Source organism: Anticarsia gemmatalis, chromosome 17, assembly GCF_050436995.1.
Source record: "Anticarsia gemmatalis isolate Benzon Research Colony breed Stoneville strain chromosome 17, ilAntGemm2 primary, whole genome shotgun sequence".
NCBI lineage: Eukaryota > Metazoa > Arthropoda > Insecta > Lepidoptera > Erebidae > Anticarsia > Anticarsia gemmatalis.
The window spans coordinates 5,409,570-5,431,012 of NC_134761.1; the positions used below are offsets into that span (position 1 = coordinate 5,409,570).

General features: G+C 35.6%; 1 protein-coding gene across 11 annotated transcripts in view; it reads right to left on the minus strand.

Annotated features, from left to right (window-relative positions):
* Dscam4 (Down syndrome cell adhesion molecule 4) overlaps window positions 1-21,443 on the minus strand; it is a 205,356-nt gene that overhangs the window by 166,631 nt on the left and 17,282 nt on the right. For 2 of the 11 annotated variants that reach the window (XM_076124905.1, XM_076124904.1), the window contains exon 1: window positions 20,886-21,240. The exons of the other annotated variants lie outside the window; for them this stretch is intronic. The gene's annotated coding sequence lies outside the window, so the exon portion shown is untranslated. Of the gene's footprint in view, window positions 1-20,885; window positions 21,241-21,443 lie in introns of those variants that run through there. 11 annotated transcript variants of the gene reach the window in all.

Genomic DNA, 21,443 nt, shown 5'->3' on the forward strand with positions numbered 1-21,443 from the left:
AAGAGAATTTCGATGTTAAAATATTAGATAAGATCTCTTGTTAAATTCAATTTAATTGCTATAGAATTAGATAAAGGACTATGGGCGGAATCGTCCCCACCCATCAACAAAAATGAAATGTAGCTCAATTGATATATCTTGGCAAGACGATATTTTTATACTATGGCGACATTGCCCAAATGCATGGGGTTCTCATAGTATCTTACGTTTAAACAAATATCTCGTTAACGTATTATTGACGACTAATTCCAAAATACATGCTCATTTATTTATTAATTAGTGCACAGCGGCGGACTCCGCATGCACATAAAGATAGCTGGGTACAAAATAACCCCCTCCCCCCGCTCTCCAACCCACGATTTTAGATCTGATCAGATTTTAATCTGCTAGCGCATCTGTTAGACAGCATTATAATTGACGAGTAAAAATAATTATTGAAATATGAAATCAATAACATGTATTAACCATATAATGGAAATGATATAAGTATATACATATGAGTGCCTCTGTGGCGCGGTCGGTAGTATATGCGACAGCGGTGCGAGAGGTCTCGGGTTCGAATCCTGGGTCGGGCCAAACAGTCTTTTCTGAGATTTTCTGTTAAGAATTTCCTAGAGATTGCCCGGAGTTAGGAAGTTGAGGTCGAAGACCTCCGTGTCTCGGAGAGCACGTAAAGCCGTCGGTCCTGCGCCTGACCTCTCACTGCTCGTGTTGGTTATCCGTCCCACCAAACTATGAGAGTGATGGAATAGAGAGTATACCTGTGTATTGTGCACACACTTGGACACTATAAACAAAGTCCGGCACAGATGGCCAGTTTCAATGAAACTGACCGCCGTAGCCGTATATCGGCTAGGAGGACATTATTATACATATGAGTTAGTACTGTAATATAACAATAATGTTAAAATAACTTACAAATGTAAAATAAAAATAAACGTTAAATAATAATTACAAATTGTTTTTTTTTTTAAATATATATTCCCACTGATTTATCAAAAACAAGGGATTTTAATTAAATAGGGGGCACTTTATGAACACGTTGGTATCAGTTCAATGTTTGTTGGTAGGTGGGGACGGAGCCCATACATTTTTGCCCATAGTCCTTTGTGTTACATAAACCATGTAGCTATAATTATTCAGTATTTTACTTTTATACACAAATCTAGCGACTGTTACACTCGTTACCGATATCCAGCTTGCTGGATATATGCTAGACTAAGAATCTTTTCTCCTATTAACACTTTTGTATGAAATACGAACTTTATATACATTCGGAATAGCAGACAACGAGGTATCGAGAGACAAATCAACTATCAATCGACATCTACAGTTTATAGGAAATATGTCATATTGTACACACAAGTCATTGAGTTATTGTTGATATAGACCCCTAAGTTACATGTTAAATTAAGTTTGAGTAATTGGTTACACGGGTCAACAATGTTTGGGTCTTTGATACTTACTTGATGGGGTAACAACGGGGTTTACCCTCACGTCTAATGTTTCATGGTATTGTCTTGAACGAGGTGTTGAGGTGACAAACAGTTTCGAAAGCAGTATGCATGAACTATCTTACGCATTAATGGGGAGGGTGGATCGTCGGTTAGAAAGAAGTTTTGTTTCTGATATTACACAGCAAGTTTCCCTTTAACTACAAACCTAAGAAAGAAGTAAGTAAAAATGTACCGAGACAACGAACTAAAATCATGTACCAAATATGTTTTCAAGAACTTGCACTATCAATATTTTTGAAGTATATTGCGATTCATATTAAACCTTTGACCGCCACGATAATTTCATTTCAATAGTAATTGTTTCGTCTGTTTAATATGAAGAACTTAAAATAAAAGCAGTATTTAGTCCTTAAAATAAAAAGGATCTATTTCCAAACAATTTTCAGTTGCAAATAGCAAGCTTAGCACAATTTCGATTTTGTGCTCTTAAACCTAAAATGCCGTAAGGAAATTAAACTATCAATGGTTACGTAATTCCTTAGGTCTAGAACTACAAAGAGTCTATTGTAGGTAGTAAAACGCGGTATCGCCGGTATTGGCTCATCTCTCTAGCACCTGCCAGTGACATGATTGCCAATACCTTTGTGGATACGACTTATTTCTGACGAACTATATTGACGCGGCGACGGGTTATGTCATTCCCATGCGAGGTTATATTTACGTGCGGTGTAGATGTATTTTGTGAGGATGTTTGTTTGCTAAGTAATCATTTATATATCGCTTAATAATTTTATACAGTAACATGTTAATGTTTTCTTTCACTATGGTGTCTTGTCCCCTATTAAAAAGTGTGTTTCAAATCGATCTGCCAATTCTAACTCAAAGCGAGACTAACTAAGACTTAAATTTTCTGTTACTTAAAATTCATTTAAAATGAATTAAACCCATGAATGCCCCACGTTGGGCAAGAACCTCTACCAGAATGAGAAAGGCTAGGGTCTTGAGAATCCATTTAAGAATTTAAAATAATTAAGTTAGTATTATTAAATGTATCCATTACGTCCTGATATAACATATGGTCCGTTTATTTATGATATTTATTTATCTACATGTTCTATCGTTCATTCGATATTGTGGGCTTAAAATAAGAAGTCGATAGCGGGAGAGGTCGTCGGCTAACAGCCGCTGTATATTGGTATTGCATTGACAATGCATTAAAACTCGGTCTTTTACAACCTATTCTCGAACTGTAGCCTACTTCGCGACGAATATAGCTTAGCAAACAAGACTCTGAAGAACCAATCGCTATTTTCGTGATACTGTGGTAATTAAAAAGTCTCATGAATTACTGTCGTTGTATAATTGTGTATGTAAGAATCTTGTTTGGGTTTGATTAGGTTAAGTATGTGTGTTGCATGAGATCGATAAAAAAAATTACAGACTTTTAGTAGTTAATTTTATAACCAAATCAGACAAAACTTTATGATGATATTATCACACCGGCGATCACGATATTATTACATTAACAAAATTTGTTAGGAAAACATCATATTTCCTTATTTATCTTCAAAACTATCACTATAAAGAAACAAAAGCTTTACCACCCAATTAAAGACACCAAACAGAACTCAATCACTTCACCACCTCGACAAATTGCAACAGATATTCCGTCTATAAGTTCTCGACTATAAGTGTTAGTGCGCAGTGCACACGACACCACATGTACTACAGACAGTCTATAGTGCACCCGCCGCCTAACAAGCTACGTGCCCCCGCATCAGCTCGTTTTATTACCAACATTTTTCAGTCCGCACCACTTCAGCCAGTGCCGTCAGAGAACTTATAATTTTGCCACTTAGTAATATGCTTTTAGAGTGTATGGTATAACGATTTGATAACTTATGATGTGAGGTTTAGAAATAGAAGATTTGGTGCTTTTGTGTGCAATATTTATGTAAAATGAGTAGCATTCGAATCTTAGCTTATGGAACCTAATGACTTGATAATGCTGAAGAATGACAATAATGCTAATCTTTCATTTTTATACCGCTAAGATAACTCCTTTCTCAAATTAAAGTTTTAATTGTGGGATCTAAAAAGTTTCTTCTTCTTTGTCAACCTACTCTTAACGATCTGTCAGTATGTATACCATACAATTACATCACACAGATCATGATATGGGTTCATCGATGGAATTCCAATTGAAATTTCATAACGGAATTTCATTCATCTCGAGAATTTAAAGATCGAGAATTTCTCATTATTGCGTATTCTTTCCGATACAAAGCGGATATTTCGCTAATGGTGGCCTTTGTTTTATTTCGACATTAACGCTTAAAGGTTATGAGCGACGGCAGATCGACTCCCTGCTGGAGTATGAGGCACCCTTCGCGAGTAACGTCTTTTCACGTCACATCAAATGTGCTACTATTGTTTAGAAGCGAATTTTATCTGAGCGCGTCGTGTTCGATAAAATTTAACGTTTATTCGAGCGATTGTGTAACAAGAGCGCGCGGGTGTGGGGCTGCCCGCGGCGGCTGTCAGCTTCGCCGTACAATATTCATTATTGACAATTTGAATGGAAGAGAAAAATGTCAGACCCGTGTTGTAGGTAATGTTAATATTTGATCAAAATAGAGCCGCCCCACCGCTGCGCAGATGCGAGATATTTGACAGTTTTAAATTTACTATGTGAAATAGGGGCTTACGTGGGCTCGCGAGTATTAATATATTACGCAGATAATACGAACATAAACCTGCCAGTTGTTTCGAAAAATAACCTGACCGCACAGACCTTCATTTGCAATTTTTCACGAGAATTTTAATTAAAATTGACTTTTGAACTAGAAATTTAAATTGTGGTGTAATCAGATAACGCTTCAGAAAAATTACATCACATTGCGATTTACATTCTAACCTTTAATTGTTTATCTTAACGTTTAGGCCTGATTTAAAAAAAGTTTTAAATTCATGAAATTTATTAAACACGAAAGCAATTTAATTGACATTCCCAAACAATGTTAAGAACAAAAATAAACCACTTACAATTTGGCTATAGTACAATTATCCAAAAATATCTATTACTTAAGTAAATAAGTGGGAGAGAGCCGCGGGGCACCGTTAATGCCGCCATAACCAACACTTGTTGCGAACGTCTGATTTACGAACGGATTTTCAACTTAATGACGATTTATTTAACTAATTAATGGGATTTTGTTACAGCTATAGATATAGCTTAAGTTGTGATTTATCGAAGGGTTTCTGGGAAACGGATTTCGGCTTAAAGTAAATCAAATACACGGACACTGATCGTATTTTAAGATGTAATTGGTTAGTGCGATAAAAATTCGCGTACAACCTAAACGTTGTAAATATGTATCGTTACTTGGTGGTATGATTTTCGATTTAAACTTCCAAAAAAAGGAGTAAAAAAGCTACTAGCTGAACTATTTTGTTAACTTCATAGTACTCTAATTAGATACTCAACGTAATTTGTTATTGACTGTACTAAAGGCTATTTTGCGAACCATAGTTAGCATTCGTTACGAAGTCATTACTACATTTAAGTTAATCACTTACTAGCTTGTACTAACAAAATGTTAACATCTTATTCAGTACAAATTCCTGTACACGAATTTAGTAAATGCAGTGTACCAATTCTATTCGTTTCCCCAAGTTCATTTAAGAGCTGAAACTAATCGGAATTCAAAGGTACTCAAGAAAATTACACTACACGCAAATACTACGCCGATGTTTCCTTAGTGCCTTCGTTCTATAGTAGAATGTAAGAGTTTTGCATCTTCTAGTGAAACGAGACGACCTTACGACATGTCTTCGACTTTTATTCATTAAGAATATCAATGTATTCCATTGCTGCATCAATATATCCCAAATTCTTTTTGTTTTCAGTTGCGGTCAGTGTAGTGTAAAAGTTTTCGAAGTTGCCCGAAAACTAACTTAGTTTAACGATTGTTGTCTTAGTTTCCTACAACGAACGGGGTTTCATACGTGAGCATACTAACAGTGCCATGTTTGGTCTGATTACTTGAAGTATTTTTCAACACGTTAGTATTTATAATGTCTACTGTAAATTTTAACCTTTCGAAAATGCTACTTTTGTTATAGTCGCCACGCCCGTCGTGGGTTCGATTCCCAAACAGGACAATATTATTTTTGCTATCCACAAATTTAAATAATTGTTTCGGGTCTGGTTGTACTTTGTGTCCGTTATTTGTATGTTTGTAAATGTCACCACGACACAAGAGCAATTCTTAGTGCGGTAGTTGTCTTTTTCAAAGATAAATGTTTTAGCTTCTAAAATGTGGTGTTTACCACTCGACGGTAGCCTAATAATCCCTTCTTTTTAGAACCATCTTTCCCATCTAATTAAATAATTTAGAAAGTACAGTCAACTTGTACACAATTGATAAAAGTTTGCAAAACAAAAATGAATCTTTATCAATTGTGTTGGTTTCATATGAAAAAATAATCGAAACTAGTACAAATTCCCACGTTCAATGTTACCCAAATGATTCAAAGCTACGAAAGTTGACTGTACGTCAAAAGAACTAAATATCTGGGGGCACGGAAGTGCCCCCGCAAGTCGAGCAAAAAAAAAGCGGCACGGCCGTAACATCCTTTTCTCGAAGCAATTCGGGCTATTTTTGAATGACACCCCTATAATTTCGTTGTGGATAAAACAAGAAGCCTGGATTTTCAGCAACTAATCAGTCATTGTATAAACACGGTATATTTAAAATTTCAGTCAATTAGAACCAGTAGTTTAAGAATGACAACTTGTTAAAATTTTGAATTTTGTCACTCACTGATTCACTGACTCACTGACTCACCGATCATCAAAAGTCTAAGGTACTTTTAGCAGACTTAGAAGCTTAAAATTTAGAATACAAATAGGGTTTAGTATTTTTATCATGGGAAAAATTTAATATTTTCTAATTTCGGTCCAGTTTTCTAAATACACCAACTGCAACAATAACTTTGTAATCCCATATAAATGTATAAGATTACAAGGTTATATTTGCAGTTAATGAATTATTATTACTGTAGAAAATAAAATAAATAGGTGTAAATAGGTACCTACTATATGAGGCATAACGGGAGGGGGTATAGGGTGGGTAAGGGTGTTTAACCCATGAAACTGAACAACATTCCCATAGGAAAATATGTTGAATGATGAAAAAAAACGTCTTTCCATACAAATTGGACTTATGTTCGCTCTACAAAAAGAAGTGAGATGCCATCAAAAACATTCTGTAAAAACCTCAAGTCTCGCCGTAAAAAGTTGTGAGATCTATATAATACCAAGTCGATTAATCTATTTAGTCTCTACTTAAAGGACCTTCTGTCTTAAGTTATTACGTATGTTATTTTCATGCCAATTTAAAAAAAAATACCTTTAAAACAAATAGATCGACTTGGTCATCGCAAGAAAACACAAATTCGCCATTAACATTTCAGGAGCATTAACTTCTCGTCGTGCTGTGTAGTGTGATACATACTAATAATCAAATCATGCGATGACCAGGTCGATCTATTTGTTTTAAAGGTATTTTTTTTTAAATTGGCATGAAAATAACATACGTAATAACTTAAGACAGAAGGTCCTTTAAGTAGAGACTAAATAGATTAATCGACTTGGTATTATATAGATCTCACAACTTTTTACGGCGAGACTTGAGGTTTTTACAGAATGTTTTTGATGGCATTAATATTACTGTGACATAAACGTGCAACTAATGTTCAAACTGCTTTACTGGTCACTTAGTCTTACAACCGGCTCCACACTGGCTACATGCTCTTTGGTTCCCACTTCAGTGTAATGTCCTTTCAAATGCACCGGCCAGCGACATCTTTCACCGTTAACTCGCGTACGTGAAGTCTGTTGGCCAGTTTACATATCGAAAAGTAGTTTTGTTACTTGCTGGATTGAATTGGAAACTTACTGCTGCACACAATTTGTGAGTTATATTGTTTTTGACTTGGCACTGAAGTTCAGCGGGGAGAAGTTTTATGAATTGCATAATAAAGTATGCGTTACTTGTAGTTATTTCTTTAATATTGTTTTTTTCTTATGTATAATGGTTCTGAAACAAATATGATAATGAAATAAATCCATAAAAACTAGTAGATATAGTTCAAAACGTTTTGCTGCTTTTATGATTCGACGAAAGAAAATGTCTAAATATTTTAGAACAGTACCTCGATTCTGTACTACTATCGACTACCGACAACCGGCTAGCTATCGAAATTTTGACATTTAGCATGTACTGCCAAAATGTTTCCTACGACGCTCGTAAGAGGCGCTGATCAGATTTTCATACAAAATTTTTCGATGACAGTTCGGTTGTCGGTAGTCGATAGTAGTAGAGAATCGAGGCACAGAAATAAAAATCTAATATTTAAAATTTGGTGCTGTCACGATAACTCATGTTCGCGCCATTACAAACTAAATTCGTGCAAATGTATGCCGAGTGCTTTTTGTGAACCAACGTATTACAGGCTTGATACCGTAATTCAGTACGTCAGGTGCAGATGACGCCAACGACTCCGAGCGATTAACCCATTTGAGGGCACGACCAACCAGCCGACCACTTAAGAAAGACCTCCCAATATCCTCGCAAGCATACTTCAACACATACGCACTAATACAAGTCAACGACTGCGAGGAGCTCACCCTTCAATGGCGTTTCATCCTACAGAAATGGAATGTTTGTGCCAATACTTGAATATTATTGATATTGCACTTAAATATTCGAATATCAAAATCCCTCGGGTGTTTACTCTGACATAGATGTAATAAATTGCAATATTTACCCACACTTTGCGCAATTCAGTTTGTATAAACACTTTAATGTGAAGCTGAACTGAATAGATTATGTTAATATAAATTCTGCGGATATACGACTATAATGAAAACTAATGTTTATTGAAACGAATGCGGTTTACTGTGCATGTCGTAATTAAATTTAGAAACCGATACATCACATATGTGTTAAATATATTGATGCAATTTTCAAATGCATTTGTATCACATTATTTGGATTTATACATTACAAATATGTGGAAACCTAATAATAGGTATTGTAAATATTTCATTAGGTTGACGCTGAATGTCATTTTAGTTTAGGGCACCTATTTAACTGCACGTTTGGCGCAGTGGTTAAAATGGTCACCTCGCTCGCCGCAATAGCCACAACGCCGCGTGTTCGAATCCCACCCGGGACAAATCTGTGTCTGATCAGCACGACTATTTGTTCTGAGCCTGGTTGTCAATTTATCTATATAAGTATGTATTTAAAAGTATATAAGTATGTGAGTTGTCCAATTATATTTATTTAGCTCACTGTCTTTACTTAATAATTGCAGCTTTAATTAAATACACTCACAGACATATCTCGGAACCTCTCAAACATTTAAAACTCTAAGCAGATAACCCTTCTACAAACTAACCACGGCTAAAGATTACCTTAATGAAAACCTATCTACTGGTGAGCGCAACTGACTATTTGCGATAATAAGGTAATAGATACAAATAAAATACAACCACGTGCCTTATTTTTCCAGTTGACATAAAACCTCCACTATCCTGTATTATATTACATCCAGTTTGTCGAAAGGATGTCACGTTCGCGTCACTTTTACTTTGTTTATTTATATTTTTCCTGGATAAAAGACTACTGAACTAGAAATAACTTTTGTTTTTGTAGGATAATGTTACAAACTCATTAATGAAAGAGACTCTTGGGTAACGTAACGATATGGGGGTAAAAGTATAAAGATAATAAGAATAATGTCATCCTGGCCGATTTCGATTACGGCGGCCAGTTTGATTGAAACCAGCCGACTGTGCAGGACTTAAAAGTAATTCGTCCGATGATTAATGCGAAAGATTTTGGTAATCAAATTTAAGACACCAAGTTTAAAGTTATCTCACATATATCTTAACGCATTTTTGATCAAATTTTATTTAATTACATTCTTAAATTTTGACTTTTTTAAAGACAATATTACGAGTAGAAAATTTAAACTTCATCAGTGTAAATTCATTATTAATTCGCCTTCCTCTATTGTTAAAATAATACACACATTCAGGTAAACAGGCTTCATAATTTGAGCCCAGAAATGGCTCAAACGGGTGCTAAGCCTTTGCATCAATTAGGCTATTTACTCCGCCCGAATGGAGAATGTACGTAACTAGTCCAATTACCAATAATCAAATCATATCACGATGCTAGCTAGTTGCCAATATGCAATATTGTCTTGGAAAACAAACGGAAAGCGTTCAACCGAAGGGTATATACCAAGCCTATTAATTATTATAATGGTCGCTTTAATTAGATAAACGTATAATATTGTTTTAATTCATTGTACATTTTCGATACGGATTGAGTCTTTTTCTGTCTTTTATTGCCTCTAAGCTACTACAGATGATTTGATTCTTATATTGGGTATTAAATCGTTTAAAATTCATATATAAAATCCAATAACGTTCCGGAAATTTCTGCCTAACATCATCGTAGTTGCCTAAAATTTTTAAACCCGCGGAAAATATTTAAGACACTGTCTGGCTTTAACAAAAAGAAAACCAAATTATCTAAATAGAGCACATATTTAATTTTCTTTTATTTCAAAACGGACTAAGACAGAACAAAATGTTGCGAAGTTTTCACAAATCTCCAAATAGTTCTTATTAAGTTTTAAGTACATATTCAGTCTTGAGATTCTCGGATGAAAATTAACTACGTTTGCTGTAGAGATACGACGCTCAAGGGATTTAGACCTTAAGCTAAAAAATACACTCGTATTACGTAATGAGCACGCTACTGGTTCAGTACTTTTAGTTTACGATGAAAACTGTAGTCAGATAGGATGATCATTGCAATGACTTTCTGACAAATCTAATTACTTATTCCCTATTCTAATATAAGAATTGTTTTAGTGCATAGTAACTAAGATAATTATTATTGCTACATAGGTATGTCTATATTTCGGGTAGCAAGCTTATTTTCGCATTACGTAGACATAGTATAAATTTCCTTTAAGTTATCACGACGAATATTTCAGAGCTATTTAACAGCTTATGGTCTTATTCTAAAGGGCATAGATAAAAGCTAGAATTCTACCCTTGCATTTGGTTATATTGAACTTAAACGCTCACAACTTTCAATGCTGATAGATTTAGTACAAACCTCAAGAAATACCGAAAACGGAAAAAATCGTAGTGCGTCAACACCTCCAAACATCTTACTAACAAACAATAAAACGTCCTTCCAATATCATAGCAAACAATGATAAAGGAAACAAGACGACATTTCCCCGCTAAGTTGAGCGTTAGGGCTTGCTCGACCCACGTCACACGGCTTAGCCAGTTGACAAGTCCCACCAATACGGAAGGGGGTCTAATACACACGGCTAATTTGATTAGAAACATCCTGATGAATAAAATAGTTTCTGATGGAGATGTATGGGGGTTGGATAGAGTTTTGATTGTGGGTAGTCTTGTTTAATTTTGTACTACCTACTCTATAAATGAGAAAGGTACAGAATGTTTTTTGTATTTTTTTTTTGTTCAGATACTTATGTAAAAAGTAGTTGGATTATACTTGAATGTTCGTAAGTTGAGTGTAACGTAGAGTCCCCTTTACAGCAAACAGAGTCAGTAGGTAACTGCAATTAAGCACAGGGCCGTGAATAAAATATAGTTACTCTAGTTACTCCACATTGTCTTTTCCCATATTGTAATAGACGGCTTACGAATTACCCATGGGATGGACGTCCACGTCCACTTAGGTTGTCTAAATTAAAGAATTCCTCCAAGGGGAGAGCCCTTCGTCCCACGCCCCGCCACGAGTGTAATGATGATGACATTATGTTATTTTATATTGCTGACGATTTTCCGGGTGTTCCCGGAGGATTATTAAAAGAAAAATAAAATGTACCTAGAGATAACGTTAGCAGATTGGTTTTTTTTTAAACTTTATAACTGAGAAAACTCTTCTTTTATTCCAAGGATTTTGACAAAAATCTAACGACGCTAAATTTGCCGTAACTAAAACGTACACGACGTACACGTGAATAATATAAATAATTTAGAATGTATAATTCATGAAATAACAAGTTTAACTTTCCACTAAAATATATAAAATGTAAACAATTCGTACCGCAATAACTCAGGTTTGTAGTTATAATTTTTCCAGCAAAAAACATGAATAGGTGAGTCAGACAACATGTAATTTAACTTTCCTAGACATTAATTTTGTTAAAAGTACCAAGTGTAACATTTGGGAGTATTCAGGCGGTCGCGTCGGAGTTTTGCGAGAGCGTCCCTTGTCAAATCTCTCTCGTTGCGCGCAACCGACCGAATTTAATTTGAATACGACACCATGGAGTTCGCCTTTAGGATAAATACAGTGTTTTAAACTTAGTTTTCGAAACTGCGAAATTGTTTATGATTTATAACACAGTTTTCATGGTAGTTACGCAGATTTATAGTTACAAATTGGTCTATCAAGACGGTTAAACAACTTCCGCACGGAGGGACCGATTTTATGGTTCACGATCCTTCTCGCCAATCTAAATATACGTTAATTTATTGGCTGTTGTGAGTTCGATATTGGAGTTAATTTGACGATTGTAATGTTCATGATTTGTGGTTATTGCTGATTACTAAAAGCGATTGCGTACTTACCTATCTGTTAAGAAAGAGTAGATAAAACACAAAATAAAAGTTTTACAAAACTTTATTGTTCTTAAGCTTAGAAAGAATCAGCAGGATTTTATCCTGAGCGGTAGTTTAAAGAGCAAACATCTTTATATTGTTATCACCTCTCCGCTTGCCAAACGCAATGACAATAACAATATTCGAGAAGATGTCCAGAAACCGACTGTTTCTTTTAAAACTTTATTATTCTTCAGTGAATACTTTAAGCAAAAGTTTTATTTAAACCACGGCGCTTTGAGGTAAATTATAAGCAAGGAATTTTAAGATTATTCTTGAAAGAATTTTCTTTCGGATTTTCAATTATTGCACCTGTCTGACCTAGTTTTTCTAACTTAAACTTTATCATTATTACAGTAACTTAAATATATTTATTCTACTTTTCTATCGCTTAAATATAGTGCAGCTGATAATTTCTATCTTATTCGTACAGCACAATTTCACCGAACTGTCATAACTTTGCCTTTACACAATCACTCTTTCTTATTCGCTCATCCATTTAATACTTTCTGATATCAAAAATAAGAAACAAAAACTTGACTTTAGCCCGAATTTACATCAAAAACATATAGTACTTCACTAAGGATAATGGAAGCAAAGTTTGGTAATCTTACAGCCGCCACAACTGATTTGAAAAATTCTTGACGTGATTGATAGCTTCAAAGTTTGGATACAAGCTACAGAAATGAGATTGTGAATACGTGAGCAGAATATGTAATGTAAGTACTTTATTATTTTTTAAAACATACACAAGATACAAGATACAACCATTAATTTAAAAGTATTTTAAATGCAAATTTCAGTTAGTACATCAGCAGTGATACTCTATATCAAACAAAGACGAGACTACATCTACAAAGAATATTAGGACTAGGTTCCTAGAAGTAGATAGTAAACGGGCGTCGCCTAACATTAGTTGTACATTTCTACTTCCGAGAATTTACAACTACGCTATGACAATACAAAAATGTTGACTACGAATGAATGTAGGCGACAGTCACCGAAGAAATTATAAACCTAAACATTACAGATTTGCTTTGGGACCTATTTTGTAACTCGACGCAGTCGACTAGTGCGTAATGGCACTAAGTAATTCAATGTACAATTACACACACACAAGAGACAAGAAAGTTTTCAGATTATACACACAAAGCAATTGCCAAACCACTAACAAAAGTCCAGCAAACAAGTCACATACAATTCTATAGTTTTAGTTTCGAAGCCGAAAACTGACACCAATAATACTAATATCATAAACTGAAAAGTTTGTTAGGGGTACACATAAAAAGGGGTTGGTATTAATGTAAATATTTGGCTATCACGTTCGTCGGTTATTCGATAACGGATACTGGAAAGTGGGGTCTCTGGTCAAGTTTAACTATACAAATTGTAGTAGGTATACACAAAACGTGTAACATGAGTAATATCCCTTGCATTATAGAATCAATCAACTTAGCCGTAAAAAGTTTATAATTATACATATTTCATTTATCCCAAACAGCAAGCAATTAAAAATTAAATGCCCAAAGCGGATTTCTCTCCATATCATATTAAAGCCTTTAAGCCATGCATAAATTGAAGTATTTACGGAATAATGAAGTTGCACCTCGCCCGCGGCTTCGCATACTTAAACTAGGCATTGCTAACGCATTTACCCGTCATCGTCGCTGCGTTATCGAATGAGAGAGTTAGCAGTTTTGATCCAGGTATAACAATGTTAGGTCTCAGGTGCGAGGTGAAATTAAACTCCTGTCCTAAAAAGGTTTTGTAAGCAAAATAAAATTGGGTAAGGGTCGGTAAGGATGGTCCCACAATGATTACTCTACGTTACCGAACGTTACACCGCGTTACCCACTGTTACCCAAGTTTACCGCACCCCCAACCTTGAATACTGATCGAAATTCACTGATGCTGATTGATTCCAATTTTTTTCATGTAACAGATTTGGGATATCCATTTAATACCTCTCTCGAAATTCTCATTGTTGTAAAAATCGGGAGGATTACGTACTCGTAGTAGCTTTTCATAATTCGTTTTGTTGTTCAAGTACGTGAAGATTATATCAACAAGATCCTCAAAAAAGTTAAATTGAGATTATGTAAAAATCTGAGTACTTCCTTATCCCAACGCTTCATCTAGTACAATGAAAACGTAATTATACTCCAATAACGTTTACTTTTTCTGGTATATTTCTAAAGATCCTTAACAAAATTGTTCGAATCGTCACATTGGTATGTTCGATATAATGTGGATATAATAATAAAGCGTAAGGTCCGAGCCACGAAGACATTTGTCAACGTTTACACGTTTTTGGACGTAAAACCCAACGTCGGACCCGGATCTGACATACATTTCTATTTTTGTGACTCGACCAAACGATGATCTATGGCGGTACCCTGACGTATTTCCAAGAAAATTAAACCGCCTCACAGGCTCCAAGCCTTCAAAGTAACTTAATCAAAAGAAAAAGAAGATAAACACTGAAAGTTCGCCATTTTCCTAGACAATATCGGTTTTCTGCTTATTAATTTTCAATTTGTTAAACAACTTGGTGTTATCAATTTACTTAGACTGTTACATCGGTTCTCAATTTACTTGACTTTGGTCGAGCTAATTTAAAGAGCTATCTATGGTACGAGAACTTTTTTCATTACGCTTTATCAGTAACGAACACTCGTCTGGGTATTACATTATAAAATCATAGACTTGAATATCAACCGTTCGCAATTCTTGGTTTATTGAGTAAGAAGAGTGTCTAAAATGATTTTTGTTACCTATTCAGTCATTTTTACAGAGTATTCGTAACAAAAAAAATGTGAAATGTAATACGAGATACTTATTCCATATCTAATGCGGGCAGAGACGTCAAAGCGTCCAAAGTGGCTTTGACACGCGAGTTCATAAAGAGCGCAGACAATGCAATCAACATATCATCTTACGAGACAAGAATAATGCAATAAACCGTACAAAAGGCTACCAATATCTCTTACAGTTAATAACAATTTCCTCCATAAAAAATCTAATAAACAAAATCGTATCAAAATGTAACACAAAACAATCCCGCAATTACTGTCTAACATAATGAGTTAAGATAAGGCGGTACCGCCCGGGGATATTGTTCACAATTCATGTTAATGTGCTGTATTGTACTCACATTCGCAACGGAATACCAAAGAGACGTGTACTGAATATTAGCTGTGTACTCGCTAATGAGGATTTAGAGTATTAGGAAGTTGAGACTTTTAGTTTAAAATTGCTTGTTCGTATGCTACAGGGGTGCCGTAAGAAGCGCTATAATGACGGTTTAAATGCGGAGGAGAACAGCGCTTTCGTGTAGTCTTCCTTAGCTTTTGTTGTAGATTTCAATTAGACTTATACCTACTGTAACGTAAAAGTACGTAAATAATATTAAAGTTGCTTTGACCTATTGCCACACAGCATGTATCTATTTCAATGTAAATATTTAGATTTTGTGTATCTAAAACAATGTACCGTATGCAAATAGGAAATAGTTTTATTTTTTCTAGTATCTACATTATATTCTAAATAAAGACTTCAATTTCAATCCAGCGTATCAACCCAAGCTTATAGGCTAAACCAAATCCCCGCCATTTTCGCAAGCCTGCATCTAAACGAATTTTCCTCAACAACTCGACGTAAGGCTGAGAGCTACCAATTCGTCACGAACTGTCCGTTCTATGTGGCTGATATTCGTATGTTGTCTATAGAAAACAATACTACAAACACTTATCTCAAAGCTCTTGTCAGCAAAGAAGCGTTAATTACTTCAAAGATAATATTTTATATAATTTTTCTGAAGTAACACGTTATCCGTCACCGTTCGCACAATATTTACAGCTGCTTGAAAATACTTGATTTATTACCAACATCTACCTGTTGTAAATTTTATCAAACTATCCCTCTACGGAAATCTATTCTACGCTATATTTAACTCAACTCTGCCTTTAATTTAGCTCCGGGTATAACGTTAAATATTCAACTAGTCGAAACTTCAATAACAGAAACCATTTTCGAACAATAAATTTCGTAGCGAAACACGTACTGTGTCGATGTTTATTTTCCCTAAAACCTTCGTGCAATATGTTACAGTAATAACTTATTATGAAGACGTACACATATTTGAATAACAAAGTCTACGCAGCAGACATAATTTTGATTTCGAAACGCAACACAACGCAAACTCCTGTCACGTTTTCCCGCCCAAAGTGGTGGCAGCCGCCATCTTGAAACGTGACGTTGACGCCTGACGAGCGCGCCCGTTGACGCTTCCCTATTTAAATATCGCGCCTCTTTTATTCGCCACCTATTTTGTTTTAACAAATAGCGGATCTAATTTATTGTGGGGTCTTTTGTTAGCTGGTATAATGAACGAAAGCGTTTGTTTTGTTTAACACTACGTGGGATATAAGTAGTTAACTGAAGGGCTGTTTGAATTGCTTTTTCACACGGGCTTATTGTGTGTCGTCTCCGTACTCTACACAATATCAAGAGTACCATGGAATAAAACAAAATTGGAATTCTTTTGATTGATAAACTATTAGGTATCCAATAAAAAATGGCATAAATGGTTGTAATTCGTGCTAAGAAAAGCCCCGAAATAAGGCAACCATAAATTGCAAAAATCTTTCAATACCCGGGTTTTGTCTTGTGTATCAGTCACAATCGAATGTGGGCAAAAGTAACAGGATATCAATTTCTAGTCACGTATGAGCCCGCTACGCAGATAACAACGTGTGTGATACACCTTGATATAAAACACGAACAAGTCTCACTTCTGGCCGGCTGCTTATATTAAATTCATCCGACATCTGTTTCTGACACTCTCTCAAACACCGACGGTAACTCAGCTTTTGTGAAAATTAGTTGCCTCTAGTTCTAAGGTACTTTGGACTCGAGATCCTAAAAACAAAGGATCGTTAGCGCAAATTACGCTCAGAAATTTAACGAGGACGTAAGTAATTATTCTGATATAATTTGGAGTACATTCATTAAGTTGTCATAATTATGAAATTTTACTCCTTAGGCTTTAGGGAAATTAAAGATATTACCTACTATTTATTACTTGACGGAATGGCTTGTTGTAAATTATGGTTAGTATACTTTCTCTGTTTGTGTCGTTTTATTTTAGGAAAGAAGCAGACATGAGCTTACAGGAGCATTTAAGCATGAACTGTTATAAGAATGAAGGCTTCATACCTAAGATTTATTCAAATAGTCCAGACAGTTAGACATCAGCCTGCATTCACCCCTGATTAACCCCTTTCATTCTGAGTCGAGACCCGAGCCCGGCGGCTGGGTAATGGGTTCAGAATGAAAAGAAAAATAATTAAAATCTGGCTTAGGTAATGATATTCCTCCGCGGTAAAAATATTCTTTGTCGTTACAGAGCTCATTATTCCGCGATTTATACGGGCCCTCAGAAAGTGAACTAGGGACGCGCACTTGACCTACTTCTTTATAAACAATATACAATACACCGCATCCTGTATAAAAGGGTAAAAGGATAATAAATTCCTTCAAGCAAAGGCAGTTGATTTACGAGTACTCACAATTCAGATTATTTGGGTGCTTTTGACATTATTTATGAGTTAATTTGCATTAGACCAGTTTTTTCCTCTAAAGAAATATTGTGAAACGACCCTCTTTCATTCACTCTACCAATGTTAATGACTAATTGACTGTGTTATGCTGACAGCTCTAACATTAATCAACATATGCCTGTCAAGTCGGATAATTCAACTGAAAGTCGCTTATCAACATTCTACTTAATAGATCATGTCTGAGAAAATGTTCTAATTCAAACTTGTAACTCTCGAGCACTCAAAGTGAATATCGACTTATCTTTGACAAACATCGTGGAAGTAAAATACAAACCAAAATAACTGAACGCCAAACATTGCCGAATTAATTCCATGAGAATATTTATTCTAGCAGTCTCACTAAAACTCCATTCCCCTCCCGGTGCGTAACACTTTACGATCTTACTTTTCGAAAGGAAAAAACTTCAGCGCTTGTAACAAAAAGTGCCTTTTGTAATTAATATAGCGAATTTTCCTTAGCGGCCCAATGAAACATAGATCGCTAACCCTTAAGTTCGATTACAGCCATTCGTCGTAATTGTCGATCGTCACGATAGTTGTATGTAAAGGGCTCGGGAGGATAATTGGTTCGCATTAAGCCATCTTCCCGCCTGCTCCGGACATTGACTTACTGAAGGGCCGGGCCGACTCAGCGTTTCGACGCGAACTCGGCAAGTCATCAAATTTTTTTTATAACGACGCCTGTTTTCAACACTACGAGCCTTGTTTAATAGCGGCTCTTGTATAAAAAACGTTTTAGCGAGAATTTATGTGAATTTTAGAAGCTTGTTTTCGTAGAGCTGGTGGTATGGCTTGCATTATTGATTTCTTTTGATAGTTGGGACGGGAAGGGAAGAAGTAGGCCGGAAAATTCCACTTACTTTGTGTGATTGTAGATCGTGAGCATCCTCATACGTGCCGTTGTTCGAAAATCGGAGCCAAGTACCTATTTAGTGCTACCTCATTACTAACTAAGATACGTAGCGCGTTATATTGATTATAGTTTTAACTGATTTTCGCTTTACTAGAATTACGAATAATAAAACATTTGAAAATAGAGTCGCACGGAGACTAGCGAAATTAAAAGACATTATCTACATCTGTGCTTCCGTAATTGCATTTAAGACGTTAACCTATCTAATAAAACGTGGTAGTTTTTGGTATATTTTTACATCACACTACTGAATCATGTTTAAAAAGTTTCGGGTCTATGTACTTTCCTTTACTGACATGTTAAAATATAGGAGCGTGAAAATACGCTCGATCATTCCTACCTTTTTTCAAGTAGATTGACAAGTTACAGTTGGTATAGGCTGCCTCTGATTGATTACCTTTTACTAATAGAATTGCAATATCATACGTTTTGCTTGCTTTTTATACGATTTTTGGTGATAAGCTTTTAAAAATATATGCGTTTTAAATAAATAACTACATTTTGAGTGATAGAATTCAGGAGTTTTTAGCAATTTGTTGCAACTGTTTCTGCCTTTATATTTACAATAAAAATATGTATATAATAGGTACCTTGTTCAGCGGACAATTTGCCCTATAAAATTTTATGGTGTTACGTATATCATTACTTTCACAAAGCATTAAGTACGCAGACACTAGTGCCAAATTTCATTTAAATCGATTTCTAGGATTTGTTTGCTACATTTCAGGCTCGCACTTCATTTACTATAAATGAGTGTAGTTTGTATTAAGTGTGTTCATTATAACTATTAAATGAACAAACAAATTATTCTTATAGCCTAATATAGAAGGCATAAATGTATTCTCGTGAAAGTACAAAATTGTTCACCAAAATTGTAAATATTCCAAGTCAAGCACGATGTTCCAAATTACCAATATTACCTATAACTAAAAAACATCTAAACCCTATACATCATCCACCACCTGAAAACTCGCTACCTACGCGATCGCTTTTATTACATTAAAACGGCATTTGAAAGCCATTTATTAAGAAAGCCCGCTTCAAAAGAGCGATATTCTTTTATAACATAACGTGTTTACGTTACCTATATTAAAGTTAACGTAAAAATCAACTGGGAATGCTTAACAGAAATCCAAGAGCTTTTATTTTACGATGCCGTATTTTTTCGTCCAACCAATGTTTATTCTTCGACGATATTCATTTCAATTTTATTTATATAAGATATATTTTTATATAGTATCATTGGTACTATGGTTTTATCATAACAAAACTCTGTGAGATTCGTTACACAAGGATTATTTTTCACATAAAAGCCACGACTCGAAGCTGTTATAATTTTATTACGAGGTACGAATTACTTGCCAACGTAAATGGGAATGGGCATACCTTAAAGTTAATATAGGTCAATGGATAAAGTAATTTTGAATGTAGATCACTGAATATTTTGACAGAAATTAAATAAAATAATGAAGGAGATGGATATATTTCCATATTTTCATCTGTAGTTAATAATTACGAAATGATACATGGTAAAAGATGAATACTGATACTGATTACTAATATGCTGAATAAACTTGTTTGTTTTAAATAAAACATTATTTCAAACTAATAACAAGATAGTTAGTCCTATGAATATATTTTTAATTACCCACATCAGGAAACTTAACAAAATAAGTACACAATTTATGCATCACCAAAATAGAATAGGCTGAGGGTCCGAGACCGAACGCTTCGTAGGGCTAACCCTTTTTTGCTTATGAAATTTCGATCAGCGTCCGAAAAGTTTTTGTTTCCATTTCCTTGTACGTAATAAAATAAATATTCTTGTTTCTCGATAACTAATAAAGAAACTAAATACAAAAGAAGAGATAACATCACTGTGCTACAGAAACACAAACAAATCGTAGAAATCTAACTCATGTATCGTGACGATATGAGAAAGACATCAACGCCAATTGATAAAATCATTTTGACATATTTCCGCATGTTAAGCTTCTTCAAGAAACTTACAAATCGTTATCCAAGCATGAAACGCTCAGTAAAAGGCAATTTTCCGCGAGAACGACATCACAGAACCGAATAAAAACATTGAAAGTAAGGTTATCTTTCAATACTATGTTTGAAACTTTTTAAAACAAACATTGAGAGCCACTTACTTGAGAGAAGTCGAAGAGAAACACGATAGCACAATCGTCGAAACACGAAAAAATATCCGTCAACCACCAAATACATTCATATACATCATGACACAAACGTAGTAAGTGTGTAGTAAGAGTAGCACATGTAGAGGCGTGTCGTCAGTTCGCCGGTGCACGCGGCCGCACTCGATCAGCTGATCGCGTAGGACAATTAATCAATCGGTGGTACGCGAGCGAGGGGCTGGCGCCGCGCGCGGCTTCCACTGTGACTGAGCTAGGAGCCGGTCTCCATTCACACCAGCAGCGAAGGCTCGAGCGCGAGTCGGCGGCGGCATGTCGCAAGCTCCAAGCGGGCGGCCCCGCCGCACACGCCGCCACACTAATCAGTAATCGTTGCTGGGAAGGGAGGCTGCGTCGCTCTCGCCCTCGCGCCCGCCCCCCGCGCCTCCCCGCGCGCCCCTCTCTCACAACCCCCGCGCGTAGCCTACTACATCCGACCAGAATCGGAAGACGGGCGACTCGGTAAAATACGGGAAATTACTCTTTAGTTTAATATTCGTTGTTGTGATTTTTCCA